At 44.9% G+C, this 27,173-nt stretch overlaps 1 protein-coding gene across 1 annotated transcript in view; it reads left to right on the forward strand.

The window, feature by feature from the left end:
- The window catches only part of Tsga13 (testis specific 13), a 312,864-nt gene that overhangs the window by 57,973 nt on the left and 227,718 nt on the right, over positions 1–27,173 (forward strand). The window contains exon 4 of the mRNA XM_035450677.1: positions 23,802–26,299. The gene's annotated coding sequence lies outside the window, so the exon portion shown is untranslated. The remainder of the gene's footprint in view (positions 1–23,801; positions 26,300–27,173) is intronic.

Genomic DNA, 27,173 nt, shown 5'->3' on the forward strand with positions numbered 1-27,173 from the left:
TGAAGAACAGCAGATCCCCTGGAGCTAGACTTACAGGAGGTTGTGAGTTACCTGATGAAGTAGGTGCTAGGAACTGAACTCCGTTTTTCTGGAAGAACAGTAAGTGCTCTTAACTTGAGTCCTAGCTCCAGTCCCCCCCTTTCCATCTCAACCTGTGTGTTCTTCCTTCACACCATTGTTTCTCTCAGCTAACTTAGAACCACATTTGAAACTTAAAATCAGTCTCTTGCCAAAGCCCTCCGTGTCTGACCTTTTAAGCTCTGGCAGCTGAGCAGCAGGGCAGACTAGGACCTGTTGAGCATGTTCAGCGGTTGACTGTGTCACTGGGCTCGTTGTCAACACAGTGGAGTGCTACCAGCTTGTCCCCACTCCTCTCACCTCTTCCTCTTGCCTTCTGTGCTTCCCCTTGGAGGTGATCTATTCTACTTGATGCTGCCAGAAGAGGCTCAGGTAGCAACTACTTCACCTTTGCTTCCCTTATCCCAAACCTAAACTAGTCCTCTAGCCCTGTCTCCCTAGCCCTGCTCATTGTGTCTCACAGCTGGTTTTCTTCTTCCTGCTGAAGCACACTGGGCACCTGACTCCCTCCCTCCCTACCCTGCACTCCTTTAGCCTGCTCCCATAGCTTCTGTTCCATTTGTCTCCAGCCTTTGTGTCCTTGGTATCTGTACCTGAGAACTTTCTAGTTTCCTCCTCCTCCTCCTCTCAGTACTCAGTCACCTTCATTGGTCTCATCTCTGCCATACTGACGCCAAGTACAGATGTCCATTGTGAGACAGAGTCTGCTGGTGTTGCTCATGTTATCCTTGAACTTGAGATTTTTCTTTCCTCTGTCTCTGGTGTTACAGACATGTAGTGCCTAGTAGCTAATGTCTGTTTTCTTAACAAAGTACAAGAAAACAATTGTGGTTTTTGTTTTGTTTTGCAGTGCTGGGCACAGAACCGAGAGTCTCACTTAGGCTAGGCAAAAACTCTACCACTGAGCTCCTGCTCAGCGAAGGAAATGGTATTGAGCCCTTTCCTTTCTGCAGGAAAACTAGGGCTGCTCAGATGGAGGACACATGACACCTAATCTCTGCTAGATGCAATGCTGGCATCTGTTGGTTGTGGGATCGATCCTGCACTCTGCAGAAGTAGTCCCCTGGGCTTATTCTGTTTATGTGCAGAAGGTGGGTTCATTGGCAGTTTTCAGATTAGAAAGTGGCTCCCTGCCAAAAAAAAAAAAAAATCTTTGTTTTCTTTTATAGGGTCCAAGAAGGCAATTTTGATAGTTAATGAGCTGTTTAGGACTAGGAAGTCTAGACTTAGGGTGTCAGCCTTAATAGGTATCATTTGGGGCCACTAGCTGTCCCGTGTTTAGAGACCATGAGACCCATGAGGAACAGCAGGCCTTGTTGAAGCACACTGAAGAGTGTCTGGGACTAGCAGGAGGCAGTTCTGCTCATTGCAACACAGCCGTACCCAGTGTACTAAGGTGATGTGACTGCTGTTGTCTCCAGCTTTGGGGGTTGTACATCTAGCTCCTCCACATATGTGTTGGGGGACATCTAGAGAGTCAAAGAACAAGTGAGAATGTTGATCCATTCTCTAGTGTTCATTCAAACTAGATTCTAGTATCCTAAGCTCCAGAGACTTCACTGTGTCTCGGCCCAGGTAGAAAGGCCATTGTCCTGTTGTTCCAGAACCAGGTATCAGAAGCCCAGAAGAAACATTGGCAGAGATCCTCAAGATCCAAGTAAATGTGATGAAAAAAACAAAACATGGAGAAAAAGAAGCTTCCATGTTTTCCATTGTACCTTCAACCCTTACGTCCTTAGCTAAAGTTTTGATTTAAATGTGGTGATTCCGGGAGCCAAGGATTCTGGGAAGTAATTATTTCTTTGAGGTCATGTGGGTGCAGCACACCACACAGTATGCTGCTGTATAAAAATAGACCAAGTCTACAAGCCCTTTAACCCTCAATTCCAGTCTCTTGAACTAGGAAAAATAACTGTCACCATTCAATCCATTAAGTCTGTGGGGGTGGTGAGTTGTTTTGCTTTGTTTTGTTTGTAACAGGCCAAGCAAAAGCCTCCCCATTCTGTTTAATACAGAATATATGCAGGTGGCATAAAACTTACCAGTAAATCCAAATAATCCCGTGCTGTATAAAGTTTAAATAACATTCTATTGATCCCCCTCCAACCATTATTGCTTCCCAGGAAATAAGTGGTTAGGGATTTATTCGTGAGACCTATACTATCTAATGGGTAACCATTAGCCCATGGGACTCTCTCAGTTAAACTAATTAAAAATAAGCAAGGGCCAAGGGGACAGCTCAGTGGGTAAAGTGTTTATACCACACGATTGATGACCCGAGTTCAGTCCCTGGAGCCCACATATAGAGCTGCATGCAGAGGCTAGCACCTGCCATCCCAGCATTCTTCACTTGGGCATGGGAAGCAGAAACAGAAGCATCTAGAACCTCACAGGCCGGCTAGTGTGGGGGGATGATGCACAGAGGAACAGACAGCAAGAGAGACCCTGCCTCAGCAAAGTGGAAGTCACGAAGTGACTCCCTAAAGTTGTCCACACATACTGCGGCACGCACATCCCCCCCCAATTTAAATGAAGGGCATTTTAACCTTACACTTCCTCAGTCATGCTAGCCGTCTCTGAGGTGCTCAGCAGCTGCTGGCCACCATGTGCACAGGACAGGTGCAGAGTGTCGCCATCATTGCAAACGTTCAGTTAACAACAGGGATCAAGATGGATTCCAGTCATATATAAACATGTACACACAGTTGGCATAACATTGTACATTCTGTTTTGCAGTTTGTTTCTTCACCCAACGGAGAAACTGTTAACTCAGTGTGATCCACATACAGGATCATGCCAGGAAAAAATCAAAAGAAATGCATTAGCAAATGTAAAAGTTGAGTACATCTAAACTTTGTAATTTTGGATTTTAGAGATCATTGTAACATGTTAGTGCTTATCCTAACTTTAAATTATTTATAGACTGTATCCACTCACCTCTGGGCCTGTTAAGAAAAGCCAGTTCAGAATATGTATTCAGGCTGACATTGCTGACTTCCCACTTACCTGAGCATACCTCTCTTGCTCCTCTGTAGCGTCAGAAGTCACTTTTTTTCTGTCTTCTTACTGGCCGGTAACTTCAGTACACATGTTGCTGTTGACATAAGTATTAAATAAAATGAAATTAAAATAATTCAGCTCAGCTGGATGTCAGGTGTCTGTAGCCCCATGTGGCCCGGTGGCTTTAGTGTTGGGCAGTCTCCATGGTTGCACGAGGCTCAGATGGACACTGTGAGGTCACGCTTTCCGTGAAGTGCAGTGACATTTCTGTGGATAAAGGTTGGGGAAGTGATCACTGACTGGGAGGACAGACAGGCCTTCTGGGAATGCTTGCAGCACACTTGATGCCCTTTCGCACTGGAGGTGCTGGCCCTTTCCTCAAAAACGCACGCTTTCCTGCTGTCTGGAGAATTGGCAATCCCAGACGAGCTGGAAAAGAGAGAAGCGGTAATTTAATTTGGTTTGTTGACTTGATTGTTCCTATGTTTTCCTTTCTCTTGTTGAGACAGTATCACAGATAGTACAGGCTGGCCTTGAACTTGTGTTCCTCTTACCTTCTCTTCTGAACACTGGACTTGAAAGCGTGCATCACCACCAGTGCCTCATCATTTATGGGACACTGAGGAATCAAACCCAGGGCTGTGTGCTTGCCATAGGTAAAGTACTCTGCCAATGGAGCATATACCCAGCCCTGGATCTGATAGTCTCCCGGGTTAAGGTACTGCTGCAGTCATATATAATGTGGTCAAAGATAGCATTGTATTAACTGTAAATACGACTGCTGGAAAGTTGTCAACAAAAAGTTACAAAATATATATCTGTGCCTTTGTATATTTAGGAAATACGTGCTCTGTTAGGATTCACAGAAGTGAGAATACGGGATGAGACAAGCTTCTCTGTGTCACCTTTTCTTCCTCTGGCTGTTACGTGAGCCTTCCAAAGCTCTTCCTGTGCACAGTGGCCTGGGGCTGACACACCATTGCCTCTCAGTTATTACTGCACAGCAGTTAAAGCTATGTAGAACTGGTCTTCTTGATATAATTTAAGTGTATTCATGAGGAAAAATACTGTTAGCATTGAAAATCTCCCCCATGTAACCATTCTTAACACTCGTGGAAAGAGAGTGCAGGAGACGGCTGATTAAAACCCTTGGAAATAATTAGAGCAGAAAGATGAAGTTGACAAGAAATTATTCCAGGTCTGGGGCACCCTGCTTCAGCTTGTCTTTGAAGAAAATGAATGCTGGTGTTAATGCATTTGGGTTGAATAGCGATGACAGAGCTCTTTCTGCACCTCCCGCCCACACTGCAGAGCCCACGCTGCCCTTTCTCCTTGCACACTCATGACTTCTGAGTGATGGAGAAGTGGGAAGTAGGGACAGTAGAGATACTGCCCCCCACCCTCCCTAGTTCAGTTCCCAGGAGACCACACCCAGAGAGAAGTGATGAAGTACTCATTTTAAAACATGGCTTCCTATAATTCGGCAATATTAACTTTTCTATTAAAGCAAGTTGCTAGATCTATACTCTACTCAGGAAAGAAAACAATAAAGAAACCAGTTAGGGGAGTTGACATTGTGAATTGCTTAGCTTACTTTGAAAGGAAAATCTTGTTCATTGTGGAACTTTTAAGGGAGGCTTCCTTGGTGCCAGAGTCAATTTTACAACATGTGACTGCCATGGTTGCAGGGGGATCTAGTCACTGAGGGTGTGGACCTTTACACATCCTGACAGTGAGGCCCCCGTGGGTTGATAGCAACCTGGTGCTACGTTTTATGAGAAAGCCTCCTGGCTGTTCATAGTGCACATCCATAATCCGTACCTTCCTCTCTGTCTTGTATTGTGCTTTTAGGTTACCATTGTTGTGTATGGGAAGAGGTGACTATGTTATCACGTGAATCCTTCTGGGAACTTGCCTTCAGGGACAGTTCTGCTTTATCTTCTGTCCCTGTTCTATTCTGCCATGAATGTGTGGGTCTCACTGTTTTAAGTTAGGCCACAGTTCGAGAACTACAGATAGGAGGAACACGCTAGCCGTCCTGGTTTCCTACAAACTGAGGGAGAAGAGCTCTCAAACCCTACCACACATTGGGTTTCCTCTCTCCCCCAGCCAAACACCGTCTTGAGTCATATCAGTTCAGTTGCTAGGCAAGTTCATCAGCTCGACCATATTTACAGCGGCATTCTCCTCCTAGGCTGCACTAGGACTCGGGGATTAAAAGAAATAGGATAAGGTGTCCAGACCCTCCTCAGGTCAAGCCATGCTCTAGTCCCTGTGGCAGCCTCCCCAACTTCACAGTCCCATAGCTTTGTCCTCACCTTTGGGAGGTGCCATCTGATGGCCCGTGGTGTTGTAACTTTCATTTGGCAGAGGCCCAGTTTTGTGGATTTTTTTTTTCTTTTAAAGAGAGACGTTGGGTTTTTCAGAGAAATTCTTCTGTGGGTTTTTGAAAGCGACAAACAAGTTAACTTCGTTTTAGTCAATAATTGTTATCAGAAAGCCTTGTTCCTAATTTCAAAGAAACTGCACCGTTCCTGTCATTTCCAGTGCCTGTTTAGTTTTCCTTTGATAATTAGGGAATTTCTGTGAAAAGGGTAGTTTAAAGAGACTTTCTCAATTCTTTTGTCTGTAGAGAAGAGATTGCAGGAAAACTTGAAAGCTTTTTTTATTTTACGTTTTTAGTTCTCTCTACTTGACAGTGACTCCAGAACACTCACCACATCTACGTGGCAATGTAGACATTAGGGGCACTGGCAGGAAGCTAGAAGTTCTGTTTAGATTGTCATGTTGGCATAGACTGTGCAGTCAGCATTTCTGTAAAACGTAGAGGAAGGAGAGTGGGCCTGACATGGCTGCCAGGGGGTGGAGCAGCTGGCAGCTGATCCGTGGAAGGCAGGTGGGCCCGGTGGTTCTGGGGAGCAGAGACAGGTAGTTGGCAGCGGAGCCTGCTTGATCTGCTGCCAAGGCTCCTTCTGGTTTGGCCCAAGTAACCTTTCCAAGTCCGTCCATTTCTGTCCTCTCTGGCACTCTTAATTGCCCTCGCCCCATGCGGTCCCTGGGTACCAGACCTACAGAGTGGTTGGAGGAGAGGAAACCATGCCGAGTGAGTCAGGGTATTTGGTGGGGAGTGGGTGTGTGTTGTCAGGGAATGACTTTGTGGAGTGGCTTCTTTCTTCCACCTTTATGTAGCTTCTAAGATGGAACTGGGGTCACCCAGGTTGCATGGCAGTCAGGGGCCCTTACCCACTGAGCCTACTTATTTATATGTTCATTTGAAATACTGTGCTGTGATACCTCTCCTATAAATTCACAGTGCACACTTAGCACTTTGAAAGTCTGTGAAGTTGGGAAATTGATTTAACTTTGATCCAGGTTTTAAAGTTTACTTTAAAAAAAGGACATTGAATCTTTAAAAATAAAAAAAAAAGAAACAACAGCAAAAATGTTTTGGGGATGATGTGAACCTGTAATGCCATCACTTGGGAAGCTGAGGCAAAGGGTATTAAGTTCAAGGCAGCCTAAGCTGTGTATGGTAAAATGTCATCTGGGAAAGCAGCAAAGGCTCTCAATGTCCTTCGCTCTATTCCACTTTGATTGCTGTGAACAGATGACCTAACTGATAATAGCCTAACATGCTTTGGCTTGGGGCTTGAGGAGAAGGGATCCACCAACTCTAGGCAGCTGCTTGGCAGTTGGAGCATGAGGTTTCCTGGTAGTAGCTGGACATTCCAAAGGGCCCCAGGCTTCCCCACACTGACAATTGCATGAGCCTGTGGGAGATATTCCACATCTAAACCATAGTGGGAACTGTCATACAGAGTCCTCAAGCCAGCAGGGACTAGTGGTCTTGGGCACTACTGTCAAGTAGATGGAGTTCCTGGGAATGGAAGACCAAACCAAGCAGCTTGGGGCTTTGGGTAGGTACTGTTGGTTTTTATTTACTAATCCATGTTCTCAGATGGTCGGTGTGCTTGGCGGTTTTTATTCCATAAAGCAAAACTTTGATCCTTGAAAAGCCCTTTGAGATAATCTCATCCTGCCTCTGCCAGTTGGAGGAACTCATTGTGCAAAGGTTGAATACGTTACTTTCCAAAGGTCAAACACTTAGGGATTCTGGCCTGTTAAGTCTTCCAGCATTAGGTTGGAAGGTCCCAGTGCCGGTTACTAGAGGGAGTCCCTGAGTTGTGAGACTTTGTCAGTGTTGTCTTCCAGAATGGGGGAGGATAAGAACAAAAGTTGATGTTGAATTTCTTACCAATTTTGACTCTGATAGAAGGAGTGTAAGAGGTGTCCTTGAAGCCTTGGGAAAAGCAGGAATCACACATGACTGTTGGAAGAAATTCCTTTGCACAGCTAAAAGTGATAAGCTTCCATCGAAAGAGGCCACAGAAAACATGAGGGGATCCGAAGCAGTGAAGGACTGACAGCCAGCTAGAGAGTACCTCAGTCATTCCCATGTTCTATAGGCAGTGCATTCTCATTGGTTGCAGGAAGTTTCTGGTTACCACAGCTACAAGTCTGAATTTTGAGTGTTGACATCTGAAGGTTCCAAGTTATTTTTGCTTCAATTTATGTTTTTCTTCCTTCGTGGGGGCAAAAGTAACCCTTGCTTATTAATTGGTATGTGAAATTGAATCATTTTGTTGTGATAGGTTGCTTTTCTGTTCATCTCAGGCATTTTGTCCTCATTTTTACGAAACCCAGTCTCCTGTGAAACAGTACATAATGCTGTGTCACAAACATGGATTTAAATGAAGTCAAGCATACAGAAGATGAGACTTACGTTTTTTTTAAATTTCATTTTTTAAATTTTTAATGTGCATTGGTGGTTTTCCTGTGTGTATGTCTGTGTGAGGGAGTTACACATTCTAGTGTGTGTGGATCCTGGATATACAGACAGTGATGATCTGCCATGTGGGTGCTGGGAACTGAGCCCAGGTCCTTTAGAACAGCCAGTGTTCTCTCTCCACTAAGCCATCTCTCCAGCCTGAGACTAAGTCTTATTTCAACAACAAAAAAAAGAAGTCTCCCATTGGATCCGTAGACCCGAAGGTCATCTCATAATGAGGAATTTCCTGTCAACTGCTTTTTCATGACTGCCTCAGGATGGTGCATGACGGTCCTGTATTTTCAAGGCTCCTTCAGAGACAGAAAACTTGTTTGTTTTTGTCGAGGAATCTTTGATGTCATGTGAGGATATTACAAAAAGTGTTGTACTTTCTGTCTACACTGGAGTCAAGAGAGTGGGCCACAGAGAACTACTTGGCTGCATTGAGTTCCTCCCCTGGCTGAGCCTCTGCTGCTAGGAGCATGAGCGGCTCGGCCTTGTTCTAGAAAGCCCATGTGATGTCCATGTGGTGAAGTGACCATTTTCCCCTCAGACAAACCATACAGTGCGTATGTTTGTGCCTTTCCTGTGTGTTACTCCAGAAAGTGAGGTAAATGCTGTCAGTTACCACACTTTGTCCAGGTGACAGATCTTTTCGTCTGCCTGTCCATCCGTCCATCCATCCTTCCTTCCTTCGTCTTTTTCTTTTAAAGAGGGAGTTGGTTTATTTTGTTTCAAGGGCATAGTTCATCATGGTGGGATGTCAGGACAGCAGGGATTTGAGGCTGCTGGCCACACCACACCCACAGTCAAGAAACAGAGAACAAGATTGAAGTTTCTTAATGGTTTTTAGAGACCAACTGATTTGCCCAAATCATGAAGTAACTGTCCATGGCTGACCCTGTGTCTGCAGTGGTTTTTCTTCCTTCAAAAGAGAACAGGTGACCCTCCAAAGGACAAACTCCAGAACCTTCCTGCTATTGGAAAACATGTCCATCTTAAAATCTCAGTACTTACTGGGAGAGAACATAGGAACAGACAGGAGATGGAGGGACTGGCTGCTTGACTGTATGTAATTCCACCACCACCCCCTTTTCCTTGTATCTAGTGGCACCAGATTCATTTGGAGTTGTTCCGTGTTGATTGTGGTCTGTAAGTGAGGTCTCTTGGTCTGCAGTGTGCACTGTATCTGTAGAGGGAAGTCAGATGTTCACACTCCATAAAAACACAGCTTAGGTAATACAAGATGTATTTGTTGACTTTCAGAGCATCCAGATGTGGCTTATGAGATGGAGGTGGCTATCATTTATCTGAGAGGCATCCATACCTCCTTGTAGAACCTGTATCTCAGTCAATGGGTCCCCAGACTGTTGGATTGCAGCAGCATCCCTCAAGACTCCTGAATTAAAAAGTGGGCAGATGGACGCACTTGGTCAGTGCTGTTAGGTGTGTAGTATGCGGAGCTAACCTGCAAGCATGATACCTGGTAGTGTGGCCAGAAACCAATAGGGATCAGAATTAGGACCAAGTTCTAATGCAAGAAGCAACTTGGGGCTAGCGACATAGCACTGAGGCTGTGCCGTATGCTGAATGCTGTCTCTCCAAGGATTGCAGGGGGCAAGTGCAGGAAGGTGCCACCATTTAACTTTTAAACACACAGATGGGTTTGGTGATGCAGAGAGCAGGAACCAGTCTCCATTTTGGGTGCATGATTGACCTAGAGCTAGTAATTAATTAGAAGGATGTTTTAGAGGTTCTGTCTAGAATTTCTTCTCATTTACTATAGTGGGGTTTCATGTGTGAATTTGTGTTGTCAGCCAGGGGAAGGCTGATAGAAACGCCAGACTGAAAAGACCTACAAAGAAAGGACCCTTCCAGATTGCTAGTGCTGTGTCAGCTTGGGTCTTGTCAGTCATGGTCCACATCTGTATTCCAAAGCACTCAAGAAGTGGAGAAATAGGCAAGAGGACTTTGAACTCAAGGTCAGCCTGGGCTACATTGGGAGACTGTGCACAAATATACTAAGTCTTTCTGGCCAGCCACCACTCTGTCCTACATCATGGTCCTCTTCTACTCAGTGACCTCTATCCTGGATTTGTGCATTAAGTCATTTGAGAGAATTCTGGGGTCAGTGTTCACCACATCACCAAGCCAGATTTGTGTTGTCTCTGCTTCCTCCTTGCCAGATCTTCTGTGAGTGAATACAATCTGCTGTGGATTATTTGCTATTGAAAAACATTTTGGTTAGACAGGTTGTAGTTATATAGCCCATGCCTGCCTCAGCTTTGCATCACCAGTGTTTCCTAAATTCAGTTTGATACAGAAACAGCTGGATAGAACAGTGAAGACAAGAGCATTGAGTTGCAGCAGGTGTTTAGTGCTTGCAAGGATTAGTGTTGTGAACTAGCTGGTCCCTAAGGTATTGTGAGATGTGATCTTCCTGCAGTGGGCCATAACTCAGAAATGCATTGATGCCCACTGGGGACTTGCCTTGTGGTGCTTGAAATCTACATAATTCTTAAACTCTAAGAAATGGCATGGACCAAAAATAGAGATTGGAAGATGCTACCTGTCGGTGAAACATCTTGACTCAAGTGGGAGCATGGGTATTCTTGGTGTGGGGGGCGGGAGGGGGGTAAGGAAAATAAGAGGAAATAGACACCCTGCACCACACAGAGATGTGTGGGTAAACACCTCTCCTTTGCCAGCATCTGATCAGCACATGGTTGAGATCGATTCACAGCCAGAGAGCTTTGACTCTTTTAAGCGTCAATACTTGGCCTGTGGACCTTGGAACCAGTAGTAGTAGTGGTCATGTGCAATTGTCTTATTTGTAGATAATAAAATAATAAATGGATTTTTTCCTTTTTTGTAGTTCAGTGAAGTTGCAAAATTTGGATTGTAAAGGCCATTTGTATACTGCCGTCTTTTCCTGTCTCATGTTTGCTTAGAACTTAGATGCTGCTTCTTGGCAAGGATATCTCCTGGTTCTGCCTGAACAAGCTGAGGCATTGTTGGAATGTAGTAGCTTTAGTTAGGTGTCGTATAGCTAAAAATCCTAGCGTAGTGCTGCTTGGTTCTCTGCTGTTGGTTGTGAGGTGGGCGGTCATTACCTTGGGATGTGTAGTCAGTTGTGAGCTAAGGCCTGTGAAGGGAAAGGAGGTCTCAGAGTGCACATTCTATTTCTTGGTGACTGAAAAGCTGGTTCCTTGTGTTGGTTGCATTTGATGCCTTGTTCTGGAAGTGTCCCTTGCAAATCTCTCCTGGTCCTTTCTCCCTTTGGCCAGCAGATGGCACCTCACCGTCTCCTCTTCTGCCTGCTGGTTTTGCCTTTTTATTCCATCTTCACTGCCTTTGTGTCCCCCACCCCCCAACTTGGCAAATGTTTGTCACCAGGATTGATGCTGTTAAAAGTCTCACTGTGACAAGCTGTCTTGTCAAAGGGACAAGAAGAAAGGGAGGAAACAGGTTTTCATGGCTTCAGGCTTCATTGCAACTATCTTGTTTTTCTCTAACACATCTGCTAGAGAAACATTTTCCGGTGGAAGCTGATCCGACACTTCCTTGGGACGTCAGGGTTCCATTTCCATCCATGCTGTTCAGCACGTGGAAGGCTCCTCTTTTCAGTGTTCGGCTAATGAGAACCTTTTGTTTGCTTTGCCTTTTTTAAAATACGAAGGTGTTTTTAAGAATGATGTCATACACAGGTGAATAGGTCCATTTATTTGTATTTAAATATTCTGAAGACTATGCTGAACCCCGCTCACCCCTCTCCCCCCTCCTTTCTCAGTCAGTAAGTATCTACTGAATGCTTCTGGGTTGGATGTCTGATAGAAAGGTGTGTTTGGGACTGTTTGTTAGGAATCCAGGTCTTACTGAAAGTCACTCACAAGCCTGACCCAGAGTCAGCCTGCCTTCATCTGTAGTGTAACCTCTTACCCTGTCCAAGTCAGCTTGCAGCTCATGACACCTCCATTATAATGAGCTCTCCTACTCCACCCTCCCCCAAATGGTCCCTTGCACACACCTGTATCCCCTGCATCTGGAAAATGCAGACAGGAGGTTCAGGGCTCAGCTACATGGTTTGGACATCCAGCATGGGCTACACTACACCCTCTCTCAAAACAAGTGAATAACAAAAGGAACATGTGGTTTCCATCTCGGAGCATCTTGAGCATCTCTGGTTCTCTCCTTGGACGCACCACTACTCTGCCCAGTACGTGCATATATGACAGTTGTTAAGTACCTCTCAGTCCCCATGAATGTCAGTACAGAGTCTGTATTAAAATGCTCTTCACTAAGTGACTGTTAAACAGTTATTAGATGTATTCTTTTTTTGAGACAGGGTTTCTCTGTGGCTTAGGAGGCTGTCCTGGAACTCACCTGTTGACCAGTCTGAGCTTGAACTCGGGAGATCCCCTGCCTCTGCCTCCCTAGTGCTGGGATTAAAGGTGTGCGCCACCAACGCCCAGCCTATTAGGTGTATTCTTACAGGCATTGGCTCTGAAGTTAATCAGATCTGGGTTTGAATCCCAGCCTTGCGATTGGCTGATTGTGTGGCTTTGGTCACACCTTTCTAAATTTCTGCTTGTATAATCTAGAAAGTAGAAATGATAATGACTATTTGAGAGAAACTTTGCCAAGATTAAACAAAACTTTGCCCGGGGCATACTGTATTTTCAGTAAATTGTGATATGCATGTGCACACTCACAGACACAGCACATCCCAACCCCCACCACAGCTTAGCTCTGCTCCTGGGAGAACAACCAACCAAAACTGGAGGTTTTACACTGTGGTGACTGGGACACACGAGAGGATGTGAGACACAATGTCTCCTAGACAGTAGATTCTCCGTGGATGCACATTTCATAGAATTTGCATCCTATGGTATTTGGAATTGACAAGTACATTTTTTAAGAGTTTATTTATTTATTATGTATACAACATTCTGCTTCCATGTATATCTGCACACCAGAAGAGGGTACCAGATCTTATAACAGATGGTTGTGAGCCACCATGTGGTTGCTGGGAATTGAACTCAGGACCTCTAGAAGAGCAGTCGGCGCTCTTAACCTCTGAGCCATCTCTCCAGCCCGACAAGTACATTTGGCATGCGTATTAGTTCAATTTTCATTAAGTATTTTTAAAAATACCCAGGGCAGAGTGCTTTATAAATGATGTTTTAAACTTAGTTTTAGAGGTGGAAAGTCCCATGGTCAGGTGACCCTGTTGGTGAAGGTTGGAGAGCAGGTGACATTCTGTGAGAGGCACAGATCACATGGCCAACAAGAGTCTTTTAACAACCTGGGTCTCTGGAGTCGTCCTTTCCCAGAGTAACTGCCGCAGAGACCTCCTATTAGATTCCACCTGTTAAAAAAGGACCACACCACCTTCCAGCATCCCCACATAGGACCAAGCTTCCAGTTCATTGACAGGATGCCTTGGGGACAAGCCCCATGCAAACACAGAGCACTTTTTTACAGAACAGGATTTCTGGGTTGGTGGTATAGTAATGAATACAGCTACCTGCCAGACACGAGGTCCCATTGATGTTTTCTAGCCACAGGCTGCTTCCCAGGGCTCACTACTCTCTACTTCCTGATTTTAAATACTCTATAATCCATGCTGGTGGCACACACCTTTAGTCCCAGTGCTTGGGAGGCAGAAGCAGGCAGATCTGAGTTCAAAGCCAGCATGGTCTACAGATCTAGTTCCAGGATAGCAAGGGCCCTGACTTGAAAAAACAAAACCAAAGACTCTTGATTCCCATTGCGGTCTGAGGGACGCTTTTGCCTTAGTGATATTTCAGGCCCACATTTTTGTTTAATTTTATAAAAATGTTGAACTTTCTCTTAAATATGACTTAACCTTTTGTAGTCCTGAACCAAAAAGAAGAAAAAAATACCTTGTTTTTTCATCCATGTGTTTCATACTGTAAAGCATGTTTGTGCTTCCATGTCTACCCTCATACTGTCATTCTATACTGTAACAAACAGTCCTAAAGCTTGATCGTTTGCAGTCACCTTATTTGAGCAGGATTCTGTGAGTCAGCTGGGACTCACCCGAGTGGCTCTTCTGGTCTCTGAATGTCCACAGTGGGTCCAGTAAGATGCTGCCTAAAGAGAAAAGATCAAAGATGTTACCACAAGTATCCAGAATGGGGACAGCTAAGAAGTCTTCCTGATAGGGCGGCTGAGTTTTAGGAGTTGTGTGAGAAGAAGCCCACACAGGCAGCATGTGTGTGGGGTTCCCTTCGTCATGCTTACTGGTGCCCTGCTGTCTTAGCCCAGTTACTACCTGTGACACCTGGTATGATTCCCAGATGTGATCCACCAGGGCCCTCCAGAGTGACACTACTCTAGCATGCAAGTCAGTCACAGAATTCACTGAATATTCTTACGAATTCAGGTTTTCAGTGTGGAATGGCTCAAAACCCTTCGCTTACACAGCTGTAAGTTAAAAAGGCTTATTTTTAACAGTGTGGGAAGTGGGTCTGTGACCATGAGCACAGGTGCCCATCAGTATAGAGGTACCAGATTCACCTAGAGCTGTATCTGAGCCACCCTGTGTGGTTTCTGGGAACTGAACTTGGATGCTCCAGAACACCAAGACCTCTGGCCCTAGTGCAGCTACTTGTAAAGGTTCCTTTACCCTCAGATGTTTTATCATTTATATGGGTGTGTGGAGCTGTATTGATAAGCTCAGGTATTGGTTTTCTGATATCTCTCAAGAATCCATACACACCCAAATTAACTTAAAATTTGTTAACTTTCAGAGTACAGTATTTTCCTGCAATATAGGCTTTGTCTTTCAAGGCTGCACAAGGGACCCTGGTTGGTTTTTGCAGAGTGTCTTGCTTAAATGGCAAATGCTGCGTAAACTTCCCTTGACTGCAGTCTGTCTAGACACCTGAAACTAAAGAAAATGGAGTTTGTCCTTTGTCCTTGGGATGTTTAGGTTTAGACGTGAAAACTGAGCAGATGAATTGAAGGCCGTTGGAGGTGGTGGAGTGGAAGGAGGTGAATTTTGTAACAAAAGCGTGTTTCTGTTTTATTGATCTTCTCTTCCCTACTAATGCATGTAAGGATCCATGAGCAGGCCACATACTTGGTGGGGAAAAGGAAAAGTTGCTAAAGGCAAAAAGGAATTCATCTTGCTTTTCTAATGTAGAGATTTTCAAAGCATTCTGATATTTTAGGGGGACCACTAGGCATTTTCACTGTGATCTGAGTGAGCCCTGGACATGACCTTTACCCCTTCTGACACAGAAGACTGCTATGTCTTGGTCAGAGGGTCTTCTGTATTTGAACTGACTGTGCAGTTACCAAATCCCAGAAACTGGATGCCGAGTTCTCACTTTCCAGTACCTGCCTCAGCTTGGATGATTCTTAACTGTTGTGTCTATCTGAAGGGAATCAGCCTTCCATCTGAACAGTTAGATGTACCTGCCCAGGTCTCCAGCAGCCAATATATAGTCCAAGGTTTGGGAAACGCCGAGGGAAGTTTCCAAACTTCATAGTAGCCTAAACCTTGCAGGAAAGTCTACTTCTGAAACAGAGTGGTGTTTATAGTACAGGGTTGGTTTTGTTTGCCTCTGCAGTGTTTTCTTCCTGCAGGGCTGTCACAGTTAAAGGAAGTACAACGATGCAGGGGCTGAACCCAGAGTCTCTCTCATGCTGGGCAACCTGCCCCCAGAATTCAGAACCATGAATTAGGTGGTGTGAACTGTGTGACAGCTGTCTTCACACCAGCCCCCCTTATTTAGCAAAGTTGCATGCTCTGCTTTAAATGTGTAACATTTTAAAAGTTTTCATCACAATTACCTGAAAATAGTAATAGGGTTTTGTTTATTTGAAATAATGTGCCCAGGGTGTTTTTTGCTTTTTGGTTTCCAATCTATCCGATCTAAAGTATAGGGAGTTCTTGTTTTCAAACTGTAACCCTGTAACTAAACTGAGGAAGGAGTTGCTAACATCCCTTATCACACCTAGGCACACAGGAAATGTCTCATTCTTAGAATAAATATTTGGCCCTTCTCAGATAGGAATCCCAAAGTGCAGTGGTTCCTCTCGGATGCCCCTGGGCCTCTACTGGTGTCGCCTAGGAGTCCACACTAAGGAATGGCTTGGCACGTGTATGCTTCCCATAAGTTCAGGAGAATGGGCCACATAATCAGGTGGGTGGACCCAAACACGAGTGTTTCACCTGGAGCAGGTATGGCTCCTGTAACCTCAGCACTTGGAAAGCTGAACGAGAAGCCTTGCCACCGATTTTGAGACCAGCTTGGGCTACACAATAAGTTCTAAGAGTGGGACCCTGTCCTCAAAACAGAACAGTCAAAAATGATGTCTCAATGGCATATCATACTCTGAGTTCCCCATCTATGTGCCTTGAGAGCAGCTTTCTTGGTGCAACAGGGTGGACTAACTGACATCTGTCATATTAGTGGATAACAGCCAGCTACTTTTGGGAAGCTTGCGCATCAGTCATTGCAGGTTTTAAACTGCAGCTTTAAAATAACAAATACATTTGAATGTTAAAAAAAAAACATGTCTTGATACCTTGGGAACATTTCGTGGGCATCTCACCTCCTCTTTTTAAATTTTAGATTGATTGGTCTTATGTATGAATGCTCTGTCTGCATGTATGCCTTTATGTCAGAAGAGGGCGTCAGATCCCACTAGGGGTGGTTGTGAGCCACCTTGTGGTTGCTGGGAATTTAATTCTTGAAGAGCTCTTAACCTAAGCTGAGCCATCTCTCCAGCCCCTTGTGAGCATCTTTTAAAAAACAAGTCTATACTGACTAGAAGCCTGATTGGTGTTGAGAAAACGTGTTGTTCCCTGTGTGCAGGGATGAAGTTGGGATAGGTAGAGTTTTCAGGTGGAAAAAAAGAATACAGGGTTGTTTTGTTTTTGGTTTTTCGAGACAGGGTTTCACTGTGTTGCTTTGGAGGTTGTCCTGAAACTCGCTCTGAAGACCAGGCTGGCCTCCAACTCACAGAGAACCACCTGCCTCTGCTTCCCAAGTGCTGGGATTAAAGGCATGTGCCACCAACACCTGGCAAAAATACAGTTTTGTCTGGAGAGTGAGTTTTTATACAAAAAGAGCCCATTGCTTTTTAAAATGTGTTTCTTACATATACTCTTTTAAAAACAAAAAACCAAAAAACTTCTATATGTGCATTGGATTTTTGCCTAACTGTATATCTTGTGAGTCTGTTGGATCCCCTGGACCCAAAGTTATAGACAGCTGAGAGCTACCATGTGGGTGCTAGTACTTGAACGCTGGTCCTCTGGAAGAACAGACAGTGCTCTGAACTGCTGAGCCATCTCTCCAGCCCCAAGCCAAGTGCTTTTGACTACAAGCAAGAAGAGTGGTTCCTTTTGTCTAGAAAGTCAGGGAAAGCCTCCTGAGAGGGGAATTTAAAAAAGCCTTTGTGGACTGTATATTAGAGAGAAAAGATGGCATCCTTTGGGGAGAGTGTGATTTCATGGGACAATAGTATAGGACTCATACAAACCAACCCAGTTACTGTCTTGGTTAAATACATCAGCTGTATATTTTAAAGATAGAATCCACTGTATTAAGTCCCCCAACAACCACTCCATTACCTGTTTAGACATGCCTAAGGTGTCTTTAGAGTTAATACCCTACTGATTTTTTTCTTGTTCAGATTTAGACCTTTAAAGTGATAACTGTGCCCAACTTGGCTGCCCATTTGTTCTTTTGTGCGTCATAAATTTGCCCTAAACTCAGCCTCTATGAATTAATAGCCTTCTGTTTGTTCATTCATACATCTGTTTGCCCACATGAGCAATCTAGAGTGCCTACTTGTGTGTTAGATCCTGGAGAGTTCCAGGCACCCACCAGGGAACAAGCTAGAACTGGACAGGTGAATCCTGGAAACCACCTTATGTTCTTATCGTCAAGGTGTATTTAAAAGATAACAACAAAACTCGAACTGCAATCAATAACCACTAGGCCCTTTCAGAAGCCTGTACACTGAACTATTAACAGGATCAAAGCTTTGGCCGGAGTGTCGTCTAAGCAGGCCAGGAGAGAGAGGGTGGATGGTGGGTGATTCTCTCCAAAGCGTGGCTTTTTAAAGCATCGGATGGTATTGTCCTGTCTGTACTTCAAGGGAGACACCAGCTCTGATGATGACACGCTGAGGAAAGCTGCCTAAAGAAAACCACGGCACTGGGGAAGTTGGATGAACCGTAGCTGGAACAGGGCTCTTGTTACAGTTCCCTCTTATTGAGGGGCAGGATAGCTGGACTCAAAGGGATGTGGTGCCTAGCATGCCCCTGGGTGAATCACCACCCTCTGTCTGCCTCTTTACCAGAGCTGTGCAGATGGTGGTATGACCCATTTCAAAGGATGAGTGAGGTCAAGTTACCTTGAAGAGAGGTTGAATTCTGCCTTCCAGAAAGCAAGCGAGCAAGAGCACGCACACAAGCACATGTAGCAAAATTAGCTACTATTTCTTGCCTTTGTTTGCCTGCTTATCTGTGTTCTGAGTGGATAGAAAGCTAGATCACATGAGAACGGTCAATTGGGCCTTCCTTTCCTCATGCTGCTACCCTTCTGCCCCCTGGACTCCAGAGTTGTTTGTTTTGCAAGCCTGTAACTTCGGCTTTTTAATATGTGACCTTGAAAAAACCCTGATTAAGTAGTTCTGGGCAAAGCTCTAATGCTGGAAAATAATCAGGCCTCCCACACGTACCTGCTCAGCCAAGAATTTGTTTGCCCCAGAAACCGTGGGTGGGCGGAATGGAAGCAGGCCCACGCCCAGTCCCATGTGAACTCTCTGTTCTGGCTGGAGACTGCCCTGCTGTCACCTTCACAGGCTCCTGGCTGGCTGCTTTTTCCTTGTTTTGTTTTGTGTTTTTCTTTTGGTATGGTACTGGGACTCGAACCCAGAACCTGGCGCATGAGTGCATCAATGTCAATTCTCAGTTATAGACAACCATACTTGGATTTTACAAAACACTTTGTAATGTTTCCCAGCATGTTCCCTGTTTATTTTGCAAAGTGTGGCCTCTATCTGCCTAGGTGTCGATCTTAATGCCAATTCCTGTCAAGCCCAGGTGGGCTATGCACAGTGTACTAGCGTGGTCTGCTACTGTACGCAAAGCTCCCTTGAAATGGCTCTGGAATTTCAGCCCTTCGGCCAGCAACAGATACTTCTTGCCTTTGCCCAGAGGCATCCCAGGCCCTGGCTGTGGCCAGAGGTTTTCGCCCACTCCCTCTTTGGTCAGTCTTCCCTTGGAAGGCTGCTGCGTGTTCAGCTATTGGCTCCCATGCCTGTGTCCTGTTGAATCCTGTTGCTCAGGTCTCTGCTGTGAGCAGTTAAGGCCAGACCTCTCCTGTGTGGCAGCTGTGGGGAGTAGGGTGAGAAGAAGGCTCTGCCAGCATCAAAGCCCCCAGGATAGAAGTGAGCTTCCAGTAGTGTTAACCACCTTCAGGACTTGATTCCATCAACCTGTTAGTTTTTGTCTCCCCCAGATGTTGCTGGAATGGTGAATGTGATGTACGTGTGTGTGATGTGTGTGTGTGTGTGCGCGTGCGCGTGTGCACACGCGACAACACACAGAACGGGGAGTTTGCCTTATCCTTAGAAAACATGATGAGGTCTGCCCTGAAGAGGCAGCTTTTTTTCTATGGCAAAGTAAGCATTCACTTTAGGTTTCATCATTTCTATTTCTGGGCTGGTTTGTTCAAATGTGAGGAAGAATGAGTAGAATGGGCACATTACACACACATGTGCACACTTGGAAGCTATTAGCACCTCTGGACAAACCACCTCTGACGGAGCGAACTGTTCACATTTGGTCATTTCCTTCTCCATCATCCAAGAGCAGCATTTTGTTCTCTCTTTCTCTAAAAAGAAAAAAAATGTGCTAAGTTTAAACTCTGATTGCAAATTGATATGTCAGGAAACGTCTGCTGAGGGTTCTAAAGTTTATAACTTGAAGCTGTTTCAAGAAGTCTTACAGCTAAGGTAAGGCTGCCTCCTAACCTGTATCGTTCTTCTCATGGAGAAACTCCACCACACTCCTCTAAGTAATGAGCCAGGGGCTGGAGGGTCATATGCAAATAGCTGCCACCCACTGTGAGGAGGCTGTGGCTTATTTTGTTGGGCACTACCCAGACACCATTCTGGGTTGGCCACCCTGCCACGCAGGGCAGCAGTCTGTAAGAGAAGTGGGTACTTACAAGATCCAGGCCAACTAGAAGGTGAGCACTGACAAGGGAAGATAGGTGGCAGTGGGGGTGCTGGTGTGGGCCCCACGGAGCTGGCTCTGTAGGGTCAGGTATGTGGCTTGGAGTTTTTGTAGGGAGGATGCTGGTGTGAGTTACGAAAATTCTTGTGAATAGCAATTGCTCTTCTTGGCTGCAGTTCCCAGATTTCTTATTTAATGGAATGTTGAAAAGTCCTACGTGAGAAATGCTTTCATAGAAGTGACCACAGAATGTATACCTGTTTTAAGAATAGCCCAGTAGACTATAAAAACTGATCTATGGTGTTAGATTCTCAGAAAAATAGAACAAATGGGGAAAAAGTTTCCCTTTTTGTGTTAATTAGTAATGTTGGGGTGAAGGTGTCTCTAAATTGGAATATTTGAAGATGAAGTATTGCAGGTCAGTTCTGGGGGTGGACAACCTGTGTGCGCTTTAATGACAGACGTAGTCTAATGTGAGGGTAGCTCTGTAGGCACATTGTCTGAGGTTTCCCAGTAACCACAAGCCATTGTTTCACTATTTGTAGTATGAAATAATGTGTTCTTAATTAAAAACAAGCTATGACTGTTTCTAAAGACTCAGCTACAGCAGTAGGTTATAAATACTGACAGTGATAAACAGTCCCACCGAAACTCACGTCTTTCCTATGCAGAATGAAGCATATCCCGACCAACTTCCTCCCAGGTCCCGAATGTTCAGTAAGTGCACCTGTCAGTCAGGTGGTAACTTCAGCATCGTCTCTCTCCACCTTTCTCCTTCCCTTTCATTTGGGGCCTCTGTCATCTAGTGAGTGCATGGATGCACTAAACCCTGTGGTCACCGCTCAGGCTTCACGGAGACCTAGCTCACATGGTGCATTGCAAGACCTGGCAGTGTCAGGCAGAAGTGGATCCAGCCCGGATGTGCTGGGTTTGCTCAGCTGAGTGGAGGCTGTCCACTGCTGGAGGCAGGGTACACCCACTTCAGAGGAGGTTGGGGTGAAGCCCAGCGTTCCAGTCTGAAGGGCTGGTCTGGAACTGGAAAAGCGTTCTAGGCATAGTGCCTATGACGCACAGAGTTGTGAAATTGCTTTTTGGGAGGGAACTATAGCCTGTGCTGTTTGTCATGCCTAATACAGGAGATGAAGAGGGCGAGCAAGTCTGTCTTCAGTAAGGGAAGCGCCTTACTTTGAAAATAATTGTTCATGTTGTGCCCAGGTCCTTCGTCTCCCTTCTGTACTTGGCTTTAAGCTACACTCAAGCCACATAGACTGAGTCTGTTCTCTGCTGTGTGCCCGCAACTTAACATTAGCCTGTTTCTCTTTAGTTATCTATTACCTTTTGGTCACCTGAGGATTTTATAGTGGGCCCTTTCTCTCTAATTTCCTGAGGATCCTCATCTTCAATATTTTTGACATTGTTTTCAGACATTTTCTGATGACATTCCCCCTCCTGAGATTCGCCACAGTTCTTCTACCTCTCAACTCCTCACACTCTCTTTCTCTCTTTAAAAAAGAAACAAAAATAAGAAACACATAGAGACAGAGGGAAAAAAGCAGAAACCAAACCGTAGAAGCAAAAGGCTAGGAGTGGTGAATGCCTTTTAACCCCAGCACTTAGGAGACAGTGGCAGGAGTATCTCGAGTTCAAAACCAGCCTGGTCTACAGAGTGAGTTCCAGAACAGCCAGGACTACGTAGAGAGACCCTGTGTCAAAACAAAGCCACAAAAAATATACACGTGAAAGACCAATATGATTTAAAAAAAAGAAATAAAATGTTCCAATTTGAATAAAAAAATGCCATTGAGTTCATTTTGTGTTGATCACCTACTACTGAGAATGGGGTCTACCTTGCAGTATGATTAATATACCCAGTGAGATTCCATTGGAGAAAACTAATTTTTCCTTTGTATGGCGATGTCAATTGCAAAGAGCTTCTTGGTTAGGGGTCGGAGACAGTGTTCACTTTCTCTTTTCAGCAGTGGGATCCCATCTCAAAAATGTGCAGACCCTGTGCATGCTCTTGTAGTCTCTGAACCTACATGAATGATTTTCTTTTAAATGTTATGCATGTTACCCTTTTAAAGAAAAACATGGGGTATGTGCATATAAGCCAGAGTGTAACTTCCAGGAGTTGTTTCTCTTCCACCATGCAGATCCCAGGGCTTAAAGTTGGGTGGGCAGGCTTGGCAAGCACTTTCACTTGCTGAGACACCTTGTCAGTGCACTGTTGTCCTTAGACGCAAACTAAGAGGGAAATAGATACTGTGAATGGTCAAAGAGGACCAGGATATGGGTTGAAGTAGTTCCCAGATGAAATGTTGAACTTCTCAGTATATCATTTGCACATGAGTCTTACGGATCAGAGTGTGCTTTCACTGGCCCTAGCTGTGAGAGCTTAACACTAACACTAACACTAAAAGAACTCTGCCGTAGGGCAGTATGGCATCCTCGAGCTCACCAGGAGGGCCTTGCCTGTCTCAGCACAGTTTTGAGAGATGCTGAGTGAACACAGCATGTCCATTCTGAGAGTTAAGTGGCTAAGAGCAGGCCAGCCGATGGCATTGGACTGAGGTGTTGAGGGAAGGGGAGTGGGGAAGGGATTCCATCCCTGACACACAGCAGCCTCCAAGACTGAAGGACTTAAGAAAAGCTGCTTGCTGACTGGCAGCCCATTGGTTTTGAGGGCACTCTGTTCTGTGACCTTTTCCCGCCCACATTTATCCACAGAGCAGAGAATCCAAAGATTACTTAATTCTTAAAGAATTCCGTCATGACCATTGTACTGTCCATCACCTTATCACCGTTATTAGGTGTAGACGCATAAGGCCTCCTTTATGATGGGCTAGGTGTTGCTTCTAGACCGACCTCACACTGGCCCAGCCAAACACGTGAAGCTGACCTGTAAGGATGCTTCTCTTTGATGTTTGTTCTGCTGTGGGTCAGTAGATTGTTATGTGGAGAGCCATGTTTTAAACACGTCAACTGCCATGGCCACATAAATATAAGGGCCTTTCTTCTTAGCTAGGACAAAGCCTTTTCTTTTCAGAATAAATCAAAAATGCTAGTACATGGGGGTGGCCAACATAGGAATACATGTATACTCCATGTTTTGTTTTTTTTGTTTTTAATAAGAACTGTTTATTGTTTGATCTTTTCCAGGGCCAGGGATAATCATGGATTATTTCTGTACCAGATTAAAAGCCCACTTTTCTGTCCTAATGACAGTAATTTAAACAAAAACACAGTCCAGTACATTGTATTAGCCAACTACATATCTGTGTCTTTCACTAAAATAAAAAGGATAAGTTTGTGTTGGCCTACAGTTTTGGATGTTTAAGTTATAACAACTGTCCATTGCATTAGGCCTGTGGAGGGGGGCTGTGGATGGATCGAAGTGGGCACAAGGGAGATGCCGCCACCTCTCACTAGTGCTAAGCTGGAGTAGTTCCAGTGCAATCCTTGCATAGCTGGGTCTTTGGGGCTGGGTATAAACCACAGCTGTAAAGATACCCAGACCACTGTGCTCAGTTTTTAGGGATCTTAGAGTTGGCCCCACGGCATCTCCTCCATATTCCAGGAAGAATCCATCTTTTAGATGCCCATTCACATCTGTCCATAGCCCTGACTACTGTAAAGACCAACTTCACTTCTCTCTCACTGTCCCAGAAGCCCTGGAACTGCTCTTTCTACTTGGTCTCCCTGCCCTCATGTTGTCCACACAGCAGCCGGATCTTACAGTGCCTTCCCAGAAGACCTCTGTACTCTGCCACTGCAATAAAAGCCACAGGCTCATAGTGCCGTAATGTGAGTTGCTCGCCATAGCTAGGGATGTCTGTCCCAAAATGTCCTCAACCTTCTTTTGTAAGCCTTTCCAAGATCATGTGGCAGTTCCTTAATAAGGTGTCCCTTAACTGCCGGGTCTGACCGCCCCACTCCAGTTCACTTTTCTAAATGACACTGAATATCACCCGGTGTGTTTGTTCATTGTCTCTTCCTAGAATGTCACCTCCTCCCAGTGCAGATGTTGTCTTCAGTGTGTGTCTCTGATGTCTAGAAGTGAGCCTGACCTATTTTACACGCACACAAAGATTGAATGCAATTGACTCTCTAACCCCATGTCTAGATACAGATTTATAAATGGGTGGCGTGTGTGTGTGTGGGGTCTCTCTACTAGTTTGGTTTCTAATCCCCTCACATAAGAGAACTGAAATGTAAATGTGTAAAAAATAACCACAGCTGTGAACCATTTAAAACACTAGGCATCCAGTTAAGAAATGACAGTTGTTGATTTGGGAGGCAAGTGGGAGGCAAACACAGTGGTCCCTTGCAGTGGTCCTTCGTGTCCCGGGGATTTGAGAAAGGCAGCAGCAGGAAGGCCTTCTTCTGCAGTGCTCACACTTCTCACTGGCAGCCCCTGAGCTGTGGTGGCACCCTGAAGTGAACTCGGCCTTTTGAGTATGTTTCCCATCATTGTACCAGCTGAGGACGTCCTTGGCCAAGTGTGTGTTTTCCTTTTTGTTGATGGTGTTTCTTAGTAACCTCTGCCAGAGGCCTCGCTGAAGAATTGCTCCTCAATCGTCTTGAACTTTGTGCTCTTTCTCCTTTATTAGCTTTAGGTTTATTTTAGCCATAGAAGTATAGGAAACAGCAGTAACAATAAAAATTGAGACATTAACATACATAGAGCCCTTCTGGCTCCTGGTTATCTTGAAGTAAGGGACACCACAGGGAGGTTGACACTTGGTCTTCCCTGTTGGGGTGACGGTACATTGGGTTCTAATGGTCCTACAGCATCATCCATTCAAGAATAGATCTGCTGAGCCCCTGTAGTAAACTGTGCCAATCAAATGAGCAGGTCCACCTCAGGGGCTGTGGTTTTTGTGAGAGAAGGTTAAAGAGAAAACTGCAGAGGGAGCAGGACCAGAGTGGGCCAAGTGTCAGCTGTGGTGCTTATCCGAACATCCAGGGTAAAAAAGTAAGTATGCTTGAATCCCCGTCCGATTTATGTTTTATGGCGTTTCCCCAAGACAAGAAACTGGGAGGGAATACGAGCTAGAGGCGTGTTCTCGTTTGTCCAGGGGAAGGGCAGTGGCAGGAGGGCCTGGGCTAGAGCAGAAGAGAAGGGCTGGGTTGTTATTGTGGGTGGCTCCAGCAGGCTCACCAGACAATTCCAAGGATGGGTCCTCTTCTCCAAACTGCCATAAGATGGCCGTGTCAAGGAGCTACTTGGGTACTGACAGAACAGGAACTATTGACCAAACTAGGCAGAGCTGCCTGGGGGTTTTGATAGTCTGTTTTTCATTACAAATGAATGCTGGATGTTATGACCTTGTTAGTGTGTTAGGAGCTTCTCTATTGTGAGGCTTGCTTCAGCATCCCACCACAGCTGGGACTAAGACATGTGAGAAACCCTGGAGAAGGCGCCTTTGGTTCCTCGCTAGTCACAAACTTCCCAGGGTAAATGTCATTCGATCCTTGCCTCAACAGTAGCATTCCTTTTCGACAGACACTTTTTCTATTGTGTTGAATGTTTAGGTAACTCTTAAAACTGCATAGCTGCAGTTACTTTATAGGGTAGAGGGTGAGGTGCCTACAAATGATCTTCATAGGCAGGGTGACTTGGGAAAGCGTATCAAGGGCTGGCAAAATGGTTTAACCAGTGAAGGTGCTTGCCTCTAAACGCAAGGACCTGAGTTCAATCCTCCAGCCCCCCTTGGTTGGTGGAAGGAGAAGACCAACTGTTGCAAGGTGACCTCTTCACAAGCCCCTCCCCCACCCCGATATCGTTAAATGTAATCATACCAAACAGAAGGACCCAGAGTGAGGAGAACCTCCGCTAAACCCAAATCATGGTGTCACATAGTATTCTTTGAAGCCACCAGATAACTTGTTTTTAATGTCCTTATTACTAGTCAATGGGGAGATAGTTTTTTAAATGGGTATTTTTTCCCTTTAATTTTTTTTTTATGAATGCAATAAAGATAGACAGCCTGAAATGGTAAATTAAGGTTCTCCTGAGTCTGGGAAATATTAAACAACCATCGAAAACTTGTTGGTGCGCCGTTGTGAACTCTTGCTAAAAATTGTGTCCTCATCTTTTGCAGGGGGAAAATGGTAGCAACTCTGGCCCTTTTAACGGAACACAGGAAATCACCAACAACCAGGTAAGTGAAATTAGTTGTGTGTGTATTTATTGCATTGATTATTTATAAGTGATTAGAATAGTATCTGACACAGGATACAGTGTGTGTTTGCCCTTTTCTAAGTTATTGCCAGTCTACCTAAGCCCCAGATGAACTAGTCGTAAACAGAAAACTGCACACAAAGTCACACCCTCTGACCCAAGGGTAAATGAACAGCCTTGGTAAGTTCAGATATGGCCTGAGTGGATGCAAGATACTTAATCATGGCACACCAATTTATTTTTGCCTTTAAGTACCCATTCATAATAACTTTGAATGTGAAATAGGTTTCAGTTTTGAAACTAAAGAGCTGCTTTGAAATTTGTTGAAACTTTATAATAACTTTTAAGTAATAGTAATTATTATGACTATTAAACTTTTGTAGACAGAGCCTCATGTAGCTCAAGCTATTCTCAAACTCTGTATGTAGCTGAGGCTGGCCTTAAAGTCCTGGTCCTTTTGCCTCCTAAGTGCTGGGATGACAAACATACACCACTCTGCCCAGCCTTGAAATTCCTTTAAGAAAATAAAGTGTATGTATTGGGGGGGGGATGCAGGTGGCAGAGGACAGTTTGTTCTCTTTTTCTACCATGTGAGTCCCAGGGATTGACCTCAGACCATCAGACTTTATGGCAAGCATCTTTACTTGCTGAGCCATCTAGCAGGAACTGGAGAATTTATCATTAGGGAAAATGATAGCTTTGTTTAGCTTTGTTTACAGGTGGCCACCAGGGTGGCTTAGGGATTGGCATTAATGATACAATAAAGATGACATTAGGAACAGCACCTCACGTTCTAAGTGCAGCAGATAACATGGATGAGAAACTCCCAATTGTTGAATGTTCAATTTTGTGGT

The sequence above is a fragment of the Cricetulus griseus genome, assembly GCF_003668045.3.
Source record: "Cricetulus griseus strain 17A/GY chromosome 1 unlocalized genomic scaffold, alternate assembly CriGri-PICRH-1.0 chr1_0, whole genome shotgun sequence".
NCBI lineage: Eukaryota > Metazoa > Chordata > Mammalia > Rodentia > Cricetidae > Cricetulus > Cricetulus griseus.